Raw genomic sequence first — 23,166 nt, 5'->3', positions numbered from 1 at the left:
AATTTCTATCAGCCACGCCGCGGTGCACTCAGGGAATGCTGGCCGTTGTAGTACTACAAAGGCTGCCTGTATTGCAAGTTGGATTGTTATGTTAACGGGGATGAGCCCCTTCTAAAAGCTTATTCACACACTGGCTTGGCAAATGGCAATGAATGAGAATTTCTTTCAGGAACTGTGCACTCAGGGAATGCTGGGCGTTGTAGTACTACAAAGGCTGCCTGTCTTGCAAGTTGGATTGTTATGTTAACCCATGCAACGGGGATGAGCCCCTTCTAAAAGCTTATTCACACACTGGCTTGGCAAATGGAGAATTTGTATTGCAATTTGGATGTTGATTGTTGAGAGTAGAGTAGACTCCCTCTGTAGTGGATGAGCCCCTTCGATTGCTGGATTCCTGGCTTTTAGATTCCTAAAGCTTTCCTTAACTGCACAGAGATGCTATCCCTACAGCTCCTGTCTGTTAAATGGCCGCTGAGCTCCGTGCATAGACTTTTATTGCAGGCTTGAGCCCGCCCCTATGCTGCCTCCCGATTGGCTGGGAGAGTCGTTTGCAAGGCATTATGGGGTAGCCTGATGTCAGGTGATATTGTGAAATCCTCCATTTTACATCTAACATGTGGCAGGCGCCAAAATGTAGCCGGGTTCGGTCAAAACGGGTTCGGCCGAACCCGGTGAAGTTCGGATTCGCTGCGAACCAAACTTTTCCCGATGTTCGGACCGAAACCGGGTTCGGTTGTCCCGGTTCGCTCATCTCTAGAAAAGACCTACTTTAGGACAAAGTGGAATTGGGGCACACATGTTGCCATTAAGGAACCTGATTATTTGCTGCCAGAATCCACTCACCTTGAGGCACACCCATATGAGGAGGAAAAAGCTTCCTAGTGTTAAGTGGCACTTGGGTCATTTGTCATTTATAATTGAGGCTTTTGTTCTGTTTGGAAGAGACTGACTTTGGAGAGATACGCGCCCTATCCCATTCCTCCTCGGTTAATGGATCAAAATATCCTTCCCATGCCTTGCAAAGAGGCAAAAAAGTAGGGTCTATGGATAATGACAGTGTCAGAGTACAGGAAGCATAGGTTACATACTATGTTGAAAAATATAGAAATATATAAAGCATGAACCAATCTACCCTAAAAAGGGAAGTTTACCTCCTGAACCCAAGTGGCGCACAGACTGGATCCACATTCAAAACAAGAATTCTATACATTTACATATGCGTTGATTTTGTTTGAAGAAATTATCTAAGTATGTTCTTAAGCCATCTAATTTTACTGCTCTGACCAGCTCCTGCGGTAGTCTATTCCACAGATTCCTAGTTCTAAAGGTAAAGACGGCTAATCTCCAATGAAGATTTAACATTTTTCTCCAGACAGAGGTACCAAACTCCTTTCTCCCTCCAGTTGACCTCATGAGAAAGTAACAGCAGTTCTGGGAAAGCTTTTCAATACCGGAATGGGGTATATGCACTAAACTCCTCATCATAAAAGAGACTTCATACCAAATTCCAGACGAGTAGCGCCTGTGGTTTTGTAGATTCTCGCCCATGTGTTGTGTTTCACGGAAAAATAGGTTCTGGGGGTGAGAATAGTTTTTGCTAAAAGGGGATATTATTAATGTCTAGACCCATGTATGATTGTCTGTGCTTCATCTGGTTAAGTGGTAAAGTTGACTGGCAAGATAGTGAAATATAACATTGTAAATGGTAACTCTACCCTCGTTCCAGGGTTGAAAGATGTCTGACAGTATTATGGTGTCCCTTTTCGTTCCATACAAATTAGGTCAGTATACGTTCAATCTGTTGTAATAGACAAGTTGTTTGTTCAGATACTACTGTTAATACAATAAGATGTACACTCATTTGTTTTATCTAGCACATGTTTGATTCCAAAGTTTAAGTTGTTGATTCAAAACCAAGTGACTGAATCCTAGAAATTATTTAGCCCTTTTGTATTATTATACATGCCAAATTTCTAAAGTACAGTAGAGTGCAAAAATTTGGAGGATGTCCAGACACAATATTACATGCTGTATATCCCATATGTCCATCCTTTCAAGCAAAACCATCTGTTCTTCTTTCCTTTCAAATTTTCTCTTCTTTAGATCTGAATTATATATTATAAATAAACACCTATCTTGGCAACCAATTGTGTCTCTTTGGCTCCTAAACAAAGTATGATAGTGTTTACATTTGGTGATATGGGGTGTTCAGTACATAGCTAATGTTTTTAGCTCTATGTAAAGAATGTCATATGTTATGCTGCCTATTTTGCGTAGCCATGGCTAGATATAAAAAATAAAACCTAGGATATACAGATGTAGCCATCTTTATCTTGACTTTTGACGCATTAAATACACTGTGGCAAGAAACTTTAACTGGACTTTTTCAATGACTTTTGTTTTGTGATATCACGCTGAAGTAAGTTATCAGAGTCAAATTAAACTTGGTTGCATCTGTAGTCTGAAAATGTTATAGTGTATAACATTCAACAACAAAAAAAAAAAAAGACCTGATACATGGGCCTAAATACACAATGGAAATCATGCTAACACTGGAAAGTAGTTTTCTTACTTTGAGAAACATTGGGCACATTTACTTACATTGGTATATGCATATATAAGTGTGTAACTAGTGTGGCTTACATTGGATTGTTCATCAAAATACATGAGCGTTGAGGAATGCAGTGCAGCTACTAAAATGCAATTCACCAAAAACATAACACAAAAATATAGCAATAAGTATAATGCACTAAATTTGCCTGTGTAATTGAGGATATGTAGTGTATTCAGACATCTTCATTTATTTATTTTTTAAATTTGTGTTATGTTACAGTCTTGTACTAAAATGGATAATATTACTTTTTTTTTCCTCATGCCCCATAATGACAAAGCAAACTCAGGTTTGTTGGTTTGTGCACATTTATTAAAAATAGAAAATTGAAGTATCATATTTGCATAAGTATTTAAAACCTTCAGGCCCAGTTCACACATTGATTTAAAATGTGACATGGATTTCTGAAACAGATGTGATGCTAGTGTGCAGCAGATCTGCACGAGGATTAGCCCCATTGTAAATTAAAAAAAAAGACTAATCCTCATTATCTGATTTTTCCACTTTACGGCCCAAATTAAAAAAAAATCCACGTTTTTTTACAGTTAGGAAAACCCTATTCACATGCAAGGGATGCGGATTGCCATTGCATTTGATGAAGATTTTCTTATGAAGTCCGTGCCAAAATCCATGTCAAATTCGACACCAGTTAATGGGACTTTTGTTCAGGCATCTTTTGCAGCATTTATAGCCTCAAGTCTACTTGAGTATTATGCTACAAGCCTGGCACTCCTGTGATATATTTAATTAAATAAAATAATTTATATTTTATATATGCCTATCTTTGGTCTTCAGGCTCCTAATTTATTCGCTGTTTGGTTTAATATATGTCTAAGGAATTTGGCCACCGTAACAGTGTTATGGACTTTAAATGAGTATAATGCTGTAAAGAGAAGTGTATGACGCTGACCAATCAGCGTCATACATTTCTCTCCATTCATGTCCATTTGTATTCACTGCACAGCGTGATCTCGCAAGATCACGCTGTGCTGTCAAATACACCCACATTAACTTTACTGAAGTGTCTTGAGAGTGAATAGACATCACCTCCATCCAGGAAGCCATGTCTATTCACACTCCCGACACTTCGGTAAAGTTTTTGTGGCACTTAATCACACAGCACAGCTGTGCTGTCATTCACTGTGTGATCTCACAAGATAACGCAGTGCTGTGATTAAAGGCAATGTGTTGCCAGAAAAACATGTTGTTTTTTTTTAAATTAAACATTTAGTGTGTGGGTGATTAAACATTGTTCAAATTTTTTTTATTTTTTTCACGAGTCAGGAAATATTATAAATTAATTCTAATTTATAATACTACCCATTTTTGGTCACTAGATGGAGCTATTCCCAAAATTGCAGCATTGCAACATTGGGTTAAAAGCCCTCGCTCTAGTGAGCTCTCAGCATCCCCCCCTCCTTTATCCTGGCTAGTGCCGGGATAAACGAGGGGTTTGAACGGTGTAACCTCCTACACTGTCTGTCGCCATTTTTTGAGCTAACACACAGTGTAGTAGGTTTACATACAGTAGTAAACACACACAAACACGAACATACATTGAAATCTCTTACCTGCTCCTGCCGCCGCGGCTCCCTCCGGCCCGTCCGCTCCGTTTGCTGCCGCTGGTCCAAGTGCACAAATCCGGAAGCCGCGACCGGAAGTAGTAATATTACTGTCCGGCCGCGACTTCCAGTCCACAGGAAAATGGCGCCGGACGGCGCCAATTTCGAATTGGACTGTGTGGGAGCGGCGCATGCGCAGTTCCCACACAGACGCCGTACACTGAAGTCAATGGGACGGGAGCCGTTCGCAGTCCCTATGGGACTGTGGCTGCCGTATTCCATGTCTGTATGTGTCGTTAATCGACACAGACAGAAATGGAACAAAAAATGGCAGCCCCCATAGGGAAGAAAAAGTGTAAAAATAAGAAAAAGTAAAACACAAACACACAAATGAATATAAACGTTTTTAATAAAGCACTAACATCTTTAACATATAAAAAAATAATTTGTGATGACACTGTTCCTTTAAGTCCCACACAAACTTTACCGAAGTATCAGGAGTGTGAATAGACATTGCGTCCTGGCTGGAGGTGATGTCAATTCACTCTCAAGACACTTCAGTAAAGTTAATGTGGGTATATGTGACAGCACAGCGAGATCACGCTGTGCTGAGTACAAATGGACATGAATGGAGAGAAGTGTATGACGCTGATTGGACACTTCTCTTTACAACGCCCACTTGCTCAAAAGGTAAAAAACGCACAGTTGGGCATTAAGAAACTAATTAGCATAAATAAAAAATTGCTCATAACTTGCTAAAAAACTATCGTTTTTAAAAATAAAAACACTGTTGTTATCTACATTACAGCGCCGATCAGATTATGTAGGTGTAATGACGGGGGTAGGGAGACAGAGAGGTGAGCCCTAATCTACCCGCCACTCAGTCCCTGCCTACTTGCACGACCCATCCTAGGCGACTGCGTACAACTGGGCGACGGTTCCTACGCTCAATATGTGCACGACAGACAAACAGACAAGGGTATACAGAAGCTAAGGGAAATGGGAAATGGCAACAACGTGAGCAACAAGAGTAGTGAACGAGCTGAGTCAAAACAGGAGTGTACGAGGTACCAAACGCAGAGCAGGAGCGTAGTCAGTAAAGCCAGGGTCAATAAGAAGCAGAGGTCAATAGTAATAGCTGGAACAGCAGAGCCAGGAAACAAGAGAGAATCACAGACAAAGACAAGAAGCAAATGAAGGTATACATAGACCGAGGGTGGGAGCTAGAACCGTCTGGCCAGGCTGTGATAGGTTCTCCCAATTCTCAGCCTACCAGCCTGAGTGGTAGCAGATCGAGTCACTCTATCAGACCTAGGAGCAGATGCAGACTGATTAACCACGGGCGTCGACACAGAAGTTGTGTGTGGCAGATCCTTTACAGTACACCCCCTTTTATGAGGGGCCACTGGACCCCTCCTAGTTGGAACTGGCTTATTGGGGTACCAAAGATGGAACCTCCTGAGCAATACCCCAGCGTGAACATCCCGGGCGGGTACCCAAGTACTCTCCTCAGGCTCGTATCCTCTCCAATGGACCAGGTACTGGAGGGAGCCTTGGACCATCCTGCTGTCCACAATCTTGGCCACCTCGAATTCTACGCCTTCAGGGGTGAGAACAGGGACCGGAGGCTTCTTCGAGGTAACCAAGGACGGGGAGCAGCATTTCAGGAGGGAGGCATGAAACACGTCGTGTATTTGAAACGACAGGGGTAACTCCAGACGGAAGGAGACAGGGTTTAGGACCTCAATGACCTTGTATGGCCCTATAAACCGGGGAGCAAATTTTTGGGACGGAACCTTAAGGCTGGGTTCACACGACCTATTTTCTGGCGTAAACGAGGCATTTTACGCCTCAAATGATGCCTATAAACACGGCTCAAATACGTCGGCAAACATCTGCCCATTCATTTCAATGGGTTTGCCGACGTACTGTGCCGACAACCTGTAATTTTAAGCGTCGCTGTCAAAAGACGGCGCGTAAAATAACAGCGTCGTCAAAGAAGTGCAGGACACTTCTTGGGACGTAATTTGAGCCGTTTTTCATTTACTTCAATGAAGAACAGCTCCAAATTACGGCCGTAATTGACACCTCGCAAAACGCGAGTACGAGCAATTACGTCTGAAATTCAGGAGCTGTTTTCTCCTGAAAACAGCTCCGTAATTTCAGCCGTAATTGTCGATATCGTGTGCACATACCCTCAGGCGCGAATGTTTTGAAGACAGCCACACCAGATCCCCGACCACAAACAAGGGGTTAGCAGAACGTCTTCTATCTGCCTGAGTCTTTTGTATGCTCTGGGACGCCTCTAGGTTCTTCTGAACCTGGGCCCAGACTGTGCACAGTTCCCGATGAATGACATCTACCTCGGGATTGTTGGAACCACCAGGTGAAACGGAGGAGAACCGTGGATTAAACCCAAATTACAGAAAAAAGGGGAGACCCCTGACGAGTTACTGACCGGTTATTAAGGGAAAATTCGGCGAGGGGAATGAAGGAGACCCAATCACATTGACAGTCAGAGATAAAACACCTTAACCTCTTCCCGCTCCTGGACGTACTATTAGGTCATGGCAGCTGTATCGTTCGCGCTCCATGACCTAATAGTACGTCTCGGGAATAACGGCCGTTTCGGCCATCCTCCCGACACATACAGGAGCTGTGACAGCTGCTGTCTTGTTCAGCAGCTGTCACAGCACATACAGTGGGGACCGATCGCTGTGTCCCCGCTGATTAACCCCTTAAAAGCCGCGTTCTATAGAGATTGCGGCTTTTTAGGGGTTAAGCTGCCATCGCCGGCCTGATACGCGATAGCGGCCGGCGATGGTGACTATGGCAACCGGACACCAAACAATGGCGTCCGGCTATGCCATAGACGGAAGCCTAGTGGGTCCTGACAACGTCAGGACCCACTATACTTGCTGTCAGTGAGTAGCTGACAGTTCTAATACACTGCACTACGCATGTAGTGCAGTGTATTAGAATAGCGATCAGGGCCTCCTGCCCTCAAGTCCCCTAGTGGGACAAAGTAATAAAGTAAAAAAAAAGTTAAAAAAAGATGTGTAAAAATAAGAAAATAAAAGTTTTAAAAGTATTAAAAGTAAAAATCCCCCTTTTTCCCTTATCAGTCATTTATTATTAATAAAAATATATAAACAAACAAATAAAATATACATAATTGGTATCGCCGCGTCCGTAACGGCCCGAACTACAAAATTATTTTGTTATTTATCCCGCACGGTGAACGCCGTAAAAGAAAATAATAATAAACCGTACCAGAATCACAATTGTTTGGTCACTTCACCTCCCAAAAAATTGAATAAAAAGAGATCAAAAAGTCGCATGTACCGAAAAATGGTAATGATCAAAACTACTGTTCGTTACGCAAAAAATAAGTCCTCGCACGGCTTTATTGATTGAAAAATAAAAAAGTTCTGGCTCTTAGAATAAGGTAACACAAAAAGTGAATGATTGTTTACAAAACGTATTTTATTGTGCAAACGCCATAAGACATAAAAAAAAACTATAAACATATGGCATCGACGTAATCGTATCACCCTGCAGAATAAAGTGAATATGTCATTTATAGCGCACAGTGAACGCTGTAAAAAAAAAGAATAAACAAACAATAGTAGAATTGCTGTTTTTTAGTCACCACGCCACCTAAAAATAGAATAAAAACTGATCAAAAAGCTGCATGCACCCCAAGAAAACTACAATGGATTCCTCAAGGGGTCTAGTTTCCAAATTGGGGTCACTTTTGGGGGGTTCCCAATGTTTTGGCACCACAAGACCTCTTCAAACCGGACATGGAGCCTAATAAAAAAGAGGCCTCAAAATCCACTAGGTGCTCCTTTGCTTCTGAGGCCGGTGCTTCAGTCCATTACCGCACTAGGGCCACATGTGGGATATTTCTCAAAACTCCAGAATCTGGGCAATACGTATTAAGTTGCTTTTCTCTGATAAATCCTTTTGTGTTATAAAAAAAATGGTATAAAGAGGATTTTCTAACAAAAAAAAAAGGTAAATTTCACCTCTACTTTGCTCTAAATTTCTGTGAAACACCTAAAGGGTTCATAAACTTTCTAAATGCTGTTGTGAATACTTTGAGGGGTCTAGTTTCTAAAATGGGGTATTTGATAGGGGTTTCTAATATATGGGCCCCTCAAAGCAACTTCAGAACTGAACTGGAACCTAAAAAAATTAATAAATGAGGCAATACTTCGCTTCTTACATTATACTGATAATGAGCCGTGCCCACCCCGAGATGACCCCAGTTTTGACCGTTTGTATAAACGGAGACCCCTATTAGACCGTTCTAGTGCCCGGTTTTCACAAGCATACACACCCGAGAAGTGTATTTCTATTGATGAGTCCCTGGTACATTTTAAAGGGAGGGTTCAATTCTGCGAGTACCTGCCGGGTAAGAGGGCAAGGTATTGCGTGAAGATGTATAAGCTGCGAGAGTGCATCAGGGTATACCTACAGATTTAGGATATATGAAGGAAAGGCCACCCCCAAACCAGACTGCATCCTGGACTACAATAGGTACATGGGAGGGATGGACTTGTCAGATCAAGTCCTGAAGCCCTACAGAGCCATGCGGTGTGGTATAAGAAGCTGGCCGTGCACATCATACAGATGGCATTGTACAATGTGTACGTGCTACGTCGATGTGCAGGCCAGACGGGAACTTTCCTGGAATTTCAAGAGGTGATTATCAAGAACCTAATCTTTAGGGACCAAGAAGGGGGGGGCACCCAGTACTTCTGGAAGCAGGGCCACACGCATCGTACCAGGGCGGCAACACTTTCCAGGAGAAGTTCCCCAAACTGGCAAGAAGGGAAAAAGTCAAAAGAGGTGCAAAGTCTGCTATAAGAGGGCGATAAGGGATGACACAATATATCAATGTGACACGTGTCCCGAATAACCAGAGCTCTGTATGAAAGAGTGTTTTAAAATTGACCATACATCCTTTGGTTCATAATTTACCCCAATTCTACTTACCCTGATGCACTCCGCACAGCTTATCCCCCTCGTCTTTCCCCTCTGAGCCCTGCTGTGTACCCAGGCAGCTGATAACAGCCACATGTAGGGTATTGCCATACCCGGGAGAACCCACATTACAGTTTATGGGGTGTAGGTCTCCGGTCAAAATGCTCACTACACCTCTAGATGAATGCCTTAAGGGTGTAGTTTTTAAAACCTCAGGTGCTTCTGCATACATGACTTCGCACTAGAAAATCCCCAGTAGGCCAAATGGTGGTCCTTTCCTTCTGAGCCCTCCCATGGGCCCAAACGGCAGTTTATCACAACAAATGGGGTATTGCGGCACTCAGAACAAATTGCGCAACAGAATGGGGTATTTTGGTTCTTGTGAAAATAAGAAATTTTCAGCCAAAACTACATATTATTTGAAAAAAATAATTTTGTTTTCATTCCCAGTCCAATTCAAATAAGTTCTGTGAAAAAACTACGGGGTCAAAATGGTCACAACACCCATAAATGAATTCCTTGAGGGGTGTTGTTTCCAAAATGGGGTCATTTGTGGTTGGTTTCTATTGCTTTGATACCTCTGGGGCTCTGCAAATGCGACATGGCACCCGAAAACCAATCCAGCAAAATCTGGACTCCAAAGAACACACAGCGCTCCTTTCCTTCTGAGCCCTCCCATGGGCCCAAACTGCAGTTTATCACCACAAATGGGGTATTGCCGCACTCAGGACAAATTGGGCAACAAAATGGAGTATTTTATTTCTTGTGAAAATAAGAATTTTTGAGCTAAAATGACATATTATTGGAAAAAAATATATATTTTTTTTAATTCCCAGCCCAATTCAAATAAGTTCTGTGAAGAAACTATGGGGTCTAAATGGTCACATTACCCATAAATGAATTCCTTGAGGGGTGTAGTTTCCAAAATGGAGTCACTTCTGGTGGGTTTCCATTGCTTTGATACCTCTGGGGCTCTGCAAATGCGACATGGCACCCGAAAACCAAACCAGCAAAATCTGTACTCCAAAGAACACACAGCGCTCCTTCCCTTCTGAGGCCTCCCATGGGCCCAAACGGCAGTTTATTGCCACAAATGGGGTATTGCTGCACTCAGGAGAAATTGGGCAACAAAATTGAGTATTTTGTTCCCTGTGAAAATAAGAAATTTTGATAGAAAATTACATCTTATTGGAAAAAATGTCATTTTTTTTTCTGTCACAGCCCAATTGAAATAGGTGCTGTGAAAAAACTGTGTGGTCAAAATTCTAACAACAACCATAAATGAATTCCTTGAGGGATGTAGTTTCCAAAATGGGGTCACTTTTGGTGGGTTTCCATTGCTTTGATACCTCTGAGGCTCTGCAAATGCGACATGGCACCCGAAAACCAATCCAGCAAAATCTGGACTCCAACAAATATATAGCGCTCCTTTCCTTCTGAGCCCTCCCAAAGGGCCCAAACGGCAGTTTATCACCACAAATGGGGTATTGCCACACTAAGGACAAATTGGGCAACAAAATGGGGTATTTTGTTCCATGTGAAAATAAGAAATTTTGATCACAAATGATATTTTATTGGAAAAAATGACATTTATTTCATTTCACAGCCCAATTCAAATACGTGCTGTGAAAAAACTGTGCGGTCAAAATGGTAACAACAACCATAAATGAATTCCTTGAGGGGTGTAGTTTCCAAAATGGGGTCACTATTGGGGGATTCCTACTGTTTTGGCACCTCGACACCTCTTCAAACCTGGCATGCTGCCTAAAATATATTCTAATAAAAAAGAGGACTCAAAATGCACTAGGTGCTTCTTTGCTTCTAGTGCTTGTGTTTTAGTCCACGAGCACAGTAGGGCCACATGTGGGACATTTCTAAAAACTGCAGAATCTGGACAATACATATTTAGTAGTGTTTCTCTGGTAAAACGTTCTGTGTTACAGAAAAAAAAATGAATAAAATTGAAATTCAGCAAGAAAAATGAAATTTGCAAATTTCACCTCCACTTTGCTTTAATTCCTGTGAAATGCCTGAAGGGTTAAAAAACTTTCTAAATGCTGTTTTGAATACTTTGAGGGGTCTAGTTTTTAAAATGGGGTGTTTTATCAGGTTTTCTAATACATAGGCCCCACAAGGCCACTTCAGAACTCAAGAGGTACCTTAAAAAAAGGGTTTTGAAATTTTCTTAAAAATATGAGAAATTGCTGTTTATGTTCTAAGCCTTGTAACGTCCAAGAAAAATAAAAGAATGTTCAAAAAACGATGCCAATCTAAAGTAGACATATGGGAAATGTGAACTAGTAACTATTTTGGGTGGTATAACCGTCTGTTTTACAAGCAGATGCATTTAAATTCTGAAAAATGCAATTTTTTCAAAATTTTCTCAACATTTTGCAATTTTTCACCAATAAACACTGAATATATCGACCAAAGTTTACCACGAACATGAAGCCCAATGTGTCACGAGAAAACAATCTCAGAATCGCTTGGGTAGGTTTAAGCATTCCGACGTTATTACCACATAAAGTGAAATATGTCAGATTTGAAAAATGGTCTCTGAGCCTTAAGGCCAAAACTAGGCTGCGTCCTTAAGGGGTTAAATATTGTTCTAGGGACTGATTAGTCCTCTCAGTTTGGCCATTTGTTTCAGGATGGAAGGCCGAGGAGAAGGACAGATCAATCTCCAACTTTTTACAGAAAGCTCTCCAAAACAATGAAACAGATTGTACCCCTATGTCAGAAACAATATTGACAGGAACCCCATGGAGATGCAGGATGTGTTTGACAAACAAGGTAGCTAACGTCTTGGCATTGGGTCGTTTCTTGAGGGGTACAAAGTGGCACATCTTACTAAAGCGGTCTACTACAACCCACACCACCGGTGATAAAATCCATGGAGATATGGGTCCAAGGTCTCTGGGGAATGGGCAAAGAACAGAGTAAGCCCACTGGTCGGGACCTGGGAGTCTTGGACCTAGCACAAATTTCACAAGCGGCGACGAAGGCCTTAACGTCTTTAGGCAACCCAGGCCACCAATAGTTTCTAGCAATGAGGTGCTTGGTACCCAGGATGCCTGGATAGCCAGATAGTGCAGAGTCATGATTTTCCCTAAGTCCCCTTAGCCGGAATTGCAGGGGAACAAACAGCTTGTTCTCAGGAAGGTTCCCGGGAGCTGAACCTTGATCAGCCGCAATTTCGGAGACTAGGTCAGAATCAACAGAGGATATGATTATACCTGGGGCAAAACACAAGCAGGATCTTCCTCCGAAGGAGGGCTGGCCATGAAGCTACGCGACAGTGTATCAGCTATTTTTAGACCCAGCCCTATAGGTGACCACAAAGTTGAATCTAGAAAAAAAAAAGCCCATCGAGCTTGTCTCAGGTTTAGCCTCCGGGCAGATTCTAGGAAGACCAGATTCTTGTGGTTGGTAAGGACCGTTACCTGGTGCCTAGCCCCCTCCAAGAAGTGGCGCCACTCTTCAAATGCCCATTTAATGGCTAAGAGTTCGCGGTTGCCCACGTCATAGTTACTCTGTTGGCGAGAACTTCCTGGAGAAGTAGGCACAGGGACGGAGATGGGTGAGGGACCTGGTACCCTGGGACAAGAGAGCACCCACTCCCACCTCAGAGGCGTCAACCTCCACGATGAATGGCTCCATTTGGTTAAGCTGAATCAGCACTGGGGCAGAGATAAAGCACTTCTTAAGGATCTCAAAAGCCTGGACCGCCTCCGGAGGCCAGTGGAGGAGATCAGCACCTTTGTGAGTAAGATTCGTAAGAGGCTTAGCGATGACCGAGAAGTTAGCAATAAATCTCCTGTAATAATTAGCAAACCCCAGGAAGCACTGTAACGCCTTCAGGGAGGCAGGTTGGACCCATTCAGCCACAGCCTGAACCTTGGCAGGGTCCATGCGGAATTCATTAGGAGTGAGGATTTGACCCAAAAATTGTATCTCCTGCACTCCAAACACACAATTTTCGGATTTAGCAAATAGTTTGTTTTCCCTGAAAGGCCTGGAGCACCTTCCTGACATGCTCAATGTGGGAGGACCAGTCCTTGGAAAACACAAGTATGTCATCAAGGTACACTACAAGAAATACCCCCAGATAGTCTCTTAAAATCTCATTTATGAAATTCTGGAAGACCGCGGGAGCATTACACAACCCAAAGGGCATGACAAGGTATTCAAAATGACCTTCAGGCATGTTAAACGCAGTCTTCCACTCATCCCCTTCTCTGACTCGGATAAGGTTATAAGCCCCTCGAAGATCAAACTTAGAGAACCATTGGGCCCCCTGAACGTGATTGAAGAGATCAGGAATCAAAGGAAGAGGATACTGGTTCCTTACAGTGACCTTATTCAAGTTTCGGTAATCGATGCACGGCCTAAGACCACCATACTTCTTCCCTACGAACAAGAAGCCAGCACCTACCGGAGAAGTAGAGGGGCGAATGTAACCCTTGGCCAGGCTTTCCTGGATATATTCTCTCATGGCCTCACGTTCGGGACAAGAGAGATTAAATATCCTACCCTTAGGGAGCTTAGCTCCTGGTACCAAATCGATTGCACAATCGTATTCTCTAAGAGGAGGTAACACTTTGGAGGCCTTTTTAGAAAAAACATCAGCGAAGTCCTGAACAAACTCAGGTAGAGTGTTCACCTCCTCAGGGAGAAAAATAAAATTAACAGAAAAACAGGACATCATGCATTCATTACCCCATTTAGTAAGATCCCCAGTACTCCAGTTAAACGTGGGATTATGCATTTGCAACCAGGGAAGGCCTAAAACAAAATGGGACAATAATCTCTGCATCACCAGTACAGAACACTGCTCCAAATGAATGGAGCCAACAATGAGTGCAAAGACAGGGGTATGCTGCGTAAAATAACCATTAGCAAGTGGAGTGGAGTCGATACCCACTACCGGGACAGGTTTAGGCAAATCAATCAATGGCATAGCTAGAGACATAGCAAATTCCACAGACATAATATTAGCAGAAGACCCTGAATCCACGAAGGCACTGCCCGTGGCAGACCTACCCTCAAAAGAGACCTGAAAGGGAAGCAAGATCTTATTATGTTTCATATTTACGGGAAATACCTGTGCGCCCAAGCGACCTCCCAGATGGTCATTTAGGCGCGGAAGTTTTCCGGCTGCTTATTTTTACGCCTCGGACAGTTGTTCGCTTGATGCTTGTCATCCCCACAGTAGAAGCAGAGACCATTCTTCCTGTGGAGCTCTCTACATTGTTGGGGAGACACGGAGGCCCCGAGTTGCATTGGTTCATCCGAGTTTTCCGTGGAAGAACGAAGCAACGGAACTTCGGGAGCCATCATGGGGGAGCCAGAGGAGAAGGCACAAAAACGTTCAAGTCATCGTTCCCTGAGACGTCGGTCAAGACGTACCGCTAAAGCCATAACCTGATCTAGAGAGTCAGAAGAGGGATAGCTAACTAACAGGTCTTTCAGGGCATTCGACAGACCCAATCTAAACTGGCACCTCAAGGCAGGGTCATTCCCCCGAGAAGCTACACACCACTTCCTAAAGTCAGAACAGTACTCTTTAACGGGTCTCTTACCCTGACGTAAGGTCACCAGCTGACTCTTGGCAAAGGCAGTCTTGTCAGTCTCGTCATAGATGAGCCCGAGAGCGGAAAAAAAAAGGTCAACAGAGGAAAGTTCAGGGGTGTCAGGAGCCAAGGAGAAGGCCCATTCTTGGGGGCTGTCCTGGAGCCGGGAGACAATAATACCCACTCACTGGTTCTCAGAACCTGAGGAGTGGGGCCTTAGACGGAAATAGAGTCTACAACTCTCCCGAAAGGAGAAAAAAGTCTTCCGGTCCCCTGAGAACCGGTCAGGCAACTTGAGATGGGGTTCAAGAGGTGAGGTGGAGGGCACTAGCTGGTTAGCATCACGCTAGTCGCACCTCTGAGCCAAGGCTTGGACCTGTAGGGAGAGACCCTGCATTTGCTGAGCCAGGGTCCCAAGGGGTCCATAGTAGTAGGAACCAGGGTAGAAAAGTTATATGGGCCTGTGATTATATAATGACAGGGTAGGGAGACAGACAGGTGAGCCCTAATGTACCCACCACTCAGTCCTTGCCTACTTGCCCGACCCGTCCTAGGTGACGGCGTACAACTGGTCGACGGTCCCTACGCTCAATATGTGCAGGACAGACAAACAGACAAGGGTACATAGAAGCTAAGGGAAATGGGGCAGTTGCCCACGGCAACACCGTGAGCAACAAGAGTAGTGAACGAGCCGAGTCAAACCAGGAGTGTACGAGGTACCAAACGCAGAGCAGAGCAGGAGCGTAGTCAGTAAAGCCAGGGTCAATAAGAAGCAGAGGTCAATAGAAATAACTGGAACAGCAGAGCCAGGAAACAAGAGAGAATCACAGGCATAGACAAGAAGCAAATGAAGGTATACATAGACCGAGGGTGGGAGCTAGAACCGTCTGGCCAGGCTGTGATAGGTTCTCCCACTCCTCAGCCTACCAGCCTGAGTGGTAGCAGATCGAGTCACTCTATCAGACCTAGGAGCAGATGCAGACTGATTAACCACGGGCGTCGACACAGAAATTGTGTTTGGCAGATCCTTTACAGTAGGAGATAGGGCACTTATAATGTGGTGACAGAGTGGCTCTTTAAGGTCGCTCTCCTGTTAGGAGCTGAATCTTTACCCCAATGTGAAGATCAGAATGCTCTGGAAAAGGTTTTCATCCAGGATCTCTCTGTTCTATGCCTACTCATCCTCAACCCTAACTAATCTCCCAGTACCTTGAACTTAAAAACATCCCCACAGCATGATACTGCCTGTATCATTCTTCAACATAGGAATGGTATTGGTCAGGGGATGAGTGGTGGCTGGTTTTCTCCAAATATGACACTTAGAATTAATAAAACCAATACATAGAAAGACCCTGAATATAATGGTACGTGTAACCTATTTAGAGAAAATCAATGAGAACACAACACGACCTTTAGTATGCAATAAAAATGAATGAATAAACATTTCAAATATACAAACATATATGGATGGAATAAAATCACAAATGCAACCTATACATTAGGACAGAGAAAGAAAGAAGTGGCAGAAGTATAAATTGTGTCAAGGTCCTACAGGAGAATACCAATGGGCACTGTGAGCAAGGAATAAATATCTAGAAGCAATAAAATATAGTGCAACAAGGTATTGAAAATCTCACAGTGGAGGCACACAATGATTAGCTTCATATAGAATGGTAGTCACATAGAAAGCATAGCCACAATGTGTTGATATAGTAAGAACATAATGACAATACCTGGAGAAACAACTAGGTGAAAATTGGTGACCAATGCCCAGGTAGGACCGGTCCCACACCAACGCCACGCTCCCGATGCACGTTTTGCAGTAGCTTCGTGAGGGAATTAAGAATTAATTAATTAGACTTAAGGTCAAAGATTTCAATTTTGATTTAATCAGACCAGAGAATCTTATTTCTCATGGTGTTTAATTTTTTTTTTTTTATAATAGAAATGTCAGAACAACAAGTACATCCGATGTTTTTTAAAGCAGTAAAGCAAAGTGATAAAGGGAAGTGCAAGCCCCATCAACTATAACTGTACATACATAAAGTTTCCCTTGTTGTTTTTCTTTTATGAGAAACCTACAGATATAACTCAATATACTATATACAATATTCCCAAATTGTGCATACACAGAATATACAATAGGAAGAGAGGATCATCCAGATCTAATAATGAACAGTTCAAAAGAGATCACCAGAAAATATTTGTAATCGTACAAGTGGAGAAATGAAAATCAGTTGGAGGGTTTGGATGTAAGGTATACCTCTGTGTTGAAAAAGGAGGAGGTAATGCATTAGGTCAGGGTGAAGGGATAAATAACGGACCTAGGAGAGCGATAGGTAAGCCAAGGCCTCCAAACATCTAGTAAGCAGTTATGACTTCGAAGTTCCCAATTTAGAAACTCCTCTATTTTGAAAACAGAGTCCAGTACAGAGGGTGGTTCCCGCGATCTCCAATGCCATGGTAGGAATAGCTTTATTACTGTAATCATGTGGGTGGTAAGGTAATTATGTTTAGGGTGAAAAGTATATGATGGTGCCAGAGGGGTACGAGGTAGGCATTCAGAGAAATGTGATTGCCAGTGAGTTTCTGGATTAAATTAGTAATTTCGCACCAGAAGGGATGGATTAGTGGGAAATCCCACCAAATATGAGACATATTTCCTTTGTGAGAGGAACAATGCTTATCTGAATGTATCAAATTAATCTTGTATAAGAACTCGGGTGTTCTATACCATCTGGTGAATGTTTCTATAAGAGTTCTCCTGAATTCTGACACATTTTTAGAAGCCATGTGATTGTCTCAGAATATACTGCTGTAGAGCATTTGCAAATTTCTTCCAAGGCAGAAATCTGTGCCAAGAGGGAATAGAGCTCCGCTGCACATGGTTTTTCACATCTAGAACCAAGCGCTATCAGTTTACCTCTTATAAAAGCTTTGTGTCTCTCCCACAATATAGGAGAGTGGACGTCAGGTGACATATTCCTGTGAAAGAAATCTACTAGTAGATCATTAAGGGCCTCAAAATGACTTGGATGTGTAAGCAAGGATTTCTTGAGGAACCAATTCCAAGCTCTAGGAGACAAGACAGTGATACCGGGGCATGATCAGAGAAAGGTAACTACCCTATGTGTGTGTTGATTGCTGATGGCAATGGGCAGGTATCTTATAGTAAGGAATAGATAATCTAGCCTGTGTTAAGAGTTGTTGAGTTAAAAAAAAAAAGTATACTCTTTCGTCTTGGGGTGATGCATGTCATGTGCCTTTTACTGAGGAATGGCTACTGTTTGGCGACCTTACCAAAAAGGCCTGATTTGTAGTGCTGCAGAGATGATTGTCCTTCTGGAAGATTCTCCCACCTCCATAGCGGAACTCTGGATCTCTGTCAAAGTGAACAACGGACAGATATTCAACTCCTTGACCAAGGCCCTTCTTCAATACATCAGTTTGGCTGAGCGGCAGCCTCTAGAAATTTCTTCAATTTAAGAATAATATAGAGGCCGTTTTGTTCTTTGGGACCTTAAAGGATGTAGAATTTTTTTTGTACCCTTTCCCAAATCTGTACCTCGACACAATCCTGTCTTGGAGGACTCAGATAAATCCATTGACTTCATTGATTTGTTTTTACTCTTACTATTAAATGTGGAAACTTATATAGACAAGTGTGTGCACTTTTCCAAATCTTGTCCAATGAATTGAATTTACTACATAATAGAATAAGTCTGTAATGTATCAAAAAGTTAAATAACTAGAATATTTTCTGAATGCTCTGTATGAGATTTATCTCAAATTAGTTGCACTTATGCAGAACTTAAAGGGTTATTCCCATCCCTAGGATATGCCATCACTTTATGATTGGTGGGGGTCCAACCTCTGGGACTCCTACCGATCCTCAGAATAAAGGGGCAGCAGCATTGATTTAGCATTGCATCCCCTTCCAAGTCTTCCTTGCACAGCAGCGCTCTTGGCCACCCGGTTGTGCAGCGAACTTCAGCCAGCCCCATTTACTTGGATGAAGACGTGCTGCAGAACCTTCACTGTGGGTGGCTTGTGTGCAGGGAAAAACAGTGAAGGGGGCGGGAGTCCATTGGTCAGACCGTTAACTATCATAACAATCCACAAACAGTTATCAGTTCTGAATTCTGAATGTGCATGTTACTTTAATAGAGTAGGAAGATAAGTATCTGCCAGGCAACTATGACCACAAGCGTCTCTGGGAAAAACAAAATGGTCAGACAGGAAAACGCTATTCTTACATATCCTTGTTTTTCCTAATGGCAGTCCTTGACTGAGGGTCTACTCGGTTCCATAAGCATTTGATTTTTGGCGGATCATATCAGCTGGAACTGCCAATAACCATCAAATATATGAGTCCGGCTTAACAGTATGTGGGGTTGGTCATCTTTCTTGTGAACTTAGCGTGCCAAGAGAATTTAGGTCTGGGAAAATAAAGATTATGTAAACTATCTGACTTCACCAAAAGCTCTTCTCAAGAGTAAAACCACTACTTGCTGGCATTTCACATCTACAGTATCCTTTTTCCTTCTTGATAAATGGCAGTTGACTTGTTCCAACGGTCATAGTATAGAGCAGATATTTTCCACCTTTTCACCCTTTGGCCTTGTTCACACACGGCGTGTATTGTAAAAAAACGCATTAAAATCTTGTCAAAATCGCATGCTTTATGCTTCCCACTGACATTGATGGGAAAATACATTGCGCGTGTTTAAAAAACCTGTCGTGTAAAAAAAGAAGCATCAGGTCAATTCCTGGTGCGTAAAACGCACTGAAAATGCGCCTAATTCCCATAGTCAATGGGAGATATAATTATGCGGCCAAAAAAAGCACCGAAAACGCATCAAAAAATGTGTCAAAAACGCATCACAAACGCCTGTACTTTAAAAATCGTTTTGCAGAAATGCTAGCGTTTTTGATGCGTTTACACGTCTTTTTTGAGCACCGTGTGAACAAGGCCTTTGAGTCACATTCAACTCTGAGACTGGGCCTGCTTGCCCTAGTTATGGGGGGAGCTGGTGTAGTGGTTAGAACATCTAAACCAACAGTGATACTACTGCCAATTTTTTCTGATAGTGGGGAAATCAAGAGAACATCCCAGTAATCCAGATATTGTACAGATGTTGCAGAGTTTAGCTTGTCACTTCAGCAGCTGAGGTGTCATTTGAAATTAATTTTGATACTATGTTATCAGTCGTTGGCAATTGGACTGTAGTAAATCTAGTGAGTTAACATAATTAATGAGTTTTAACACTGCTAAAAAGAAATAGTCAAATTACAATTTTTAGATTGACTATATCTGTTAGGCCGGATTCACACGAGCGTGTGGTTTTTGCGCGCGTAAAAAACGCAACATTTTGCGCACCTTGTAGTTGCATGAGACTTGCGTTTTTGCGGTGTTTCTGTGTTTTTTACGCGTGTATGACATGTGTTTTTCACGCGCGTTAAAAAAAAATGGAGGGTGGAGTAATGGAGAGCCCAGCCTACAAAAAGGCACCCTTCTCAAACACCTGCTTGATGTGAGCACATGTTCTCATCCTTTTTGCACGTTGCAAAATACTTTGGGTCGTTTACAGTGTTTCTTAGCTTGTTGGTGTATAAAAGGCAAATTATGCCGTTGACTCCGCTGGGCCGTGTGCTGCTATGTTGGATGGTTTCTCTGCGATTTGGCGAGCGGCGTCCCATGCTTCAGGAGGGAACGCGGAGAAGAGGGAGGATTTGGGTTCATCCTCTTGTGGCACAGCGCACCTCCAAATTCCACTTTCATACCCTCTATGATGACCTCCACCGTCACCCTGACAAATTTAGGTCGTTTTGCCGCATGACTGTGGCCACGTTTGATATTCTGCTGGTGCAGATTCGTACAGGAATCACCTACCAGGACACAAACATGCGGCGCTGCATTTCCCCCGAGGAGCGACTCCTTGTGACGTTGAGGTACGTGTGTTTTTCTACTATTAGTGCTTACAGGATGGTGTGTGGGTGTCAAGTCCTACATAAAGTGTCTATTTGTTTGTGGTTTTTTTTCTTACCCTTGTAGATTTCTTGCAACAGGAAATAGCTACCATTCGTTACATTTCGAATTCCTGCTGGGAGTGAGCACAATTTCTGGCATTGTGACAGGCACATGTGTGGTTCTTTGGCAGAGATTAAAGCCCACAGTGATGCCTCAGCCCACGACAGAGCACTGGCTTGGTAGATTTTCTGGCCGCCACCCAATTTCCGCATTGTATTGGTGCCCTAGACGGGAAGCACATTCGTGTGAAGAAGCCCCCCCCACTCTGGCTCTAGATACTATAATTACAAACAGTATTTTTCCATCGTCTTATTGGCCTTGGCCGACATTAATTATTGTTTTACAATTGTACACATTGTGTCGTATGGTAGCTTGGCTGATACACGCATATTTCGCTCATCCCGAATGGGCCATCGTCTTATGGGCAATCAACTTTCTGTGGTGGTGCCGAGCATCCTGCCTGGCTCGCGAGGACCACCAGTCCCATATGTCATCGTTGCAGATGAGGGCTTTGGGCTCACAACCCAAGTAATGCGTCAATTTGCAAGAAGGGGTTTGGATGACCGTAGGCGCATCTTCAATTACCGGCTAAGCCGAGCTCGAAGATGTGTTGAATGTGCGTTTGGCATTATGACAACCAAATGGCGGGTGTTTCTCACAACGATGCAACTGACACCGTAGAATGTGACCCGTGTCATACAAGCGTCTGTCGTTCTTTATAAATTTTGCCGCATACATGACGCAGGATTTGATGCAGAATATATTAGTTGAAATGCTACCACATCAACCATTCCGGCCCAAATTCCACTAGGAAGGGCACAAACATCTGGTATCCGAGTGTGCGAGTTTTTTGCAGAATATTTTGACAGCCCCGATGGAGCACTGCCATGGCAGGACGATGCTCTGTGAAGGGTGGCTTTGTGGAGATTATTGCCACAATGTATCAGTACTGAGGGAAAACATAGGAAATTTTGGGGGGGAGTTTAGTATTAGGGACTCACAAGACATGAGGACCCTTGACGTGGGTTGCGAGCTTATATCTTTTGGTGTTTCGCCGTATTGTTTTGCAGGCAAACAACTAGTTGTATGTGAACCACATTGGCATATGGTATGTTCGCAAATATAATCATAAATGCCCTTCGTGCGTCCTTTATCATTGCACTGCAAGTCCTCCCAAATGATTTTTTAGATTTGAGCAAAACCCCAAAAGATAGACTAATACCTCATTTATGGCATGCAAATATCTTGGGCCCTGGCAAGCATGTTGCAACGTTAGCTAACGACATGTTTGGGAAAGATTAATACACCACATATATGTACGGAAACACACACACTTTTGTTGCTACAGAAATCCACACTTTATTGTGTACTGGGCCAACAGAACACTCCAAACAATATATCGTCAAAAAAATAACAGAACAACGCACCAACATGATGCACAATTTTAATAAATGAATTAAAAAACTGCGAAAATGCAGAAACACAACGATGCTGCACCCACAGCACTACAACTGCTGATATCGTTGGCCTGGGGAGTTGTAGCTGCCCATATCAGCACCACTATGCTGTCCATGGGCCTGCAGAGGATGTTCCTCAACAGCATAGTGGTGCTGATGCTGAGTGTGGTAGCCTGCAGGTGGGCCGTGTGGAAAGTTTTCCAGGGGTCGGATGTAGGGTGGTAAAGGCCGGTCCCGCACCAGCACATGACCAGGTGACATGCGGGACTGCATTGGGCGCTGGTACTGTTGGTGTGGCAAGGGGGTGGCAGGCTGGGAAGGGCCAGGTGCAGTGCAGGGCCCTGATGGCTCTGGCAATCCAAGCCAATGCTCAATTGCGTGAAAGCACTGGCGTAGATTGTTAGGAGGTGTGGCCGAGTCGATTAGGCCGACTATGGAGCCTTGGAGGCGCGCCATACGGTGCTCGGGTACTCGCCGGAGTAGCGGCGCAATGCTGCGGCCAAAGGCGTCACAGCCGTCCTCATCGGCGCAGCGCCCCAGGTACTCGAGTACCCTGGAGTCCACCTGGGCACCTACGGAACCAACGTGGCTGTGCCTGCGCCTGGCTGCTGCCATCGTTTCGTGCGCTCGGTCCCGTGGCACCTGGGGTTGGCTGCACGCCTGTGGGGCTGGTTCTGGTGCAGTCGCCTCTGGGGTTAAGGGCAGCACGGGATGTTGTTCTTGTGGCGCCTGCACCTCCTCATGGCCAGCCTCCTCTTCTGTGTCAAGAAGATTATCACTGCATCTGTTATAAAAATGTCCAGTTACAAGGGACACACAACCTGTTTTGGTTGAATGACATGTGAACACAGACATTTCTTCAAAGTACACTCATTACTTACGGCCACATCTCCATAATGTCCTTGAGGAACATCAGCTGCTGGGTATAGATGTATTTCCG

This window comes from Rhinoderma darwinii, chromosome 2 (genome assembly GCF_050947455.1).
Source record: "Rhinoderma darwinii isolate aRhiDar2 chromosome 2, aRhiDar2.hap1, whole genome shotgun sequence".
NCBI classification, from domain to species: Eukaryota; Metazoa; Chordata; class Amphibia; order Anura; family Rhinodermatidae; genus Rhinoderma; species Rhinoderma darwinii.
This window is presented reverse-complemented; position numbering follows the sequence as displayed.